This window comes from Eutrigla gurnardus, assembly GCF_963514095.1.
Source record: "Eutrigla gurnardus genome assembly, chromosome: 19".
Classification (NCBI taxonomy): Eukaryota; Metazoa; Chordata; class Actinopteri; order Perciformes; family Triglidae; genus Eutrigla; species Eutrigla gurnardus.
This window is the reverse complement of record NC_139930.1, coordinates 16837720-16839235: the sequence shown is the minus strand read 5'-3', so window position 1 is coordinate 16839235 and position 1516 is coordinate 16837720.

Here is a 1516-nt window from a genome sequence, read left to right as displayed (position 1 = left end):
GGACACCTGCAGGGTCAGGGGACAAGAGGTCACCGAGAGTACGGGCGTTGGACTCGTGTCGATGCGAGTATCTCCTTATTCACATTTTTTGCCGTGCTTCTTGGTTGACCTTTCTACAAGGAGATGTAGGCCAAAATAAAAAAAACAAGCTAAAAACCCTGTTATGAGGACAAAATTCTTACTTTTGCAGCTCAAATACAACAAATCCATACAACCCAAACCACTCAGCCACAGTGAAATATCCTTTTTAGAACACAGATCATTAATTAGTCACATGCTCGTATGCCTCGCTAAGGCCTGGAGGGTTCAGTCAGTCCTTTTAGACTACTACGGTGCAGGAATGTTGCTGTATGCTTCACACGTGACAAACATTAGTTGATTCAACACGAGGAGGCCCTGCATCCTAAACTCAACTATAATCAACAAATATGCAACACACAAAAAATGCTGAGAAGGACAAAGATTGTGCTTATAGGTCTGGACATTGTGAATTGTGTGCAAACAGAAGCATTATTCATGTCTTTTATTTTCCCTTCTGGTGTCTCAGTTTGGGCCTGGAAGCAAGAAAACATATGACCTAGCCTCGCCTAAATGAGCAGAATGTCATGTGAGACAGCCAAAGAGGTTCACTTGAGCATATTAAGCAACATTTTAACATGGCGGCAAAAAGAATATCACAGAAAATATATTCATAATGGGCCAAAATCGTTCTTGAAAACCTAAATTACAACGTTTTGTGCGGATTTCAGGACATTTAGCAAAACATTTCTTGATTTAAACATGTTGTTTTCTAAAAACAAGACTGAGCTGCTCAAAGCTACACCTGTGGAGCTCATGTGGTGTGCAGCTTTTCTCCCACTCAGAAGGTATTAAACCAGAGTGGCTAAGCTGCACAGGAAATTACAAAATGCAGAGGATGCTTCCAGTGATGTGTGGCTGCCCTCTAGTGGCAGGTTTCTGAGTTTGACACTAGATACATGCTGACAATCCAGTTTCACTTCTATACAAGTGATTAAAAATGAAGTTAATGTAGAAAAAAAGTAAATACAGAAACTAAGAAACGTCATCTCCTCTCAAAGATTTCATTTTCCTGTTTGGCCTGTAAAAACACTTGGACACCCACACGGCTAAATCAGAAACTGATTTGGGGTTTTGGGACCAAAGGGGTTTCATGTCAAATTTGAGTAGTTTAATCTCTTTTAAACTCTCTCCATGAATCTACATCCGGGTAAGATAATAACACGCTTAGACTCACTTGGCCAAACATATTTAAGGTGGTTTAACAAATAATATCAGTCACCTGGCTGCGAATACACCTTCCACACACAAACCTGTGCATATTAACATGTGACCATATAAATAAACCACTGATCACAGTAGAAACCCGGCTGTAGCTCCACAACAATATAGTCTGTGCATATCACTGCTAACAGTGTCATTTACAGTAATCAACACCGGATTAATTCACCCAGACCAGTCAAAGCATGTTCGTGTAGTCCACCTGCAAGCTGAGATG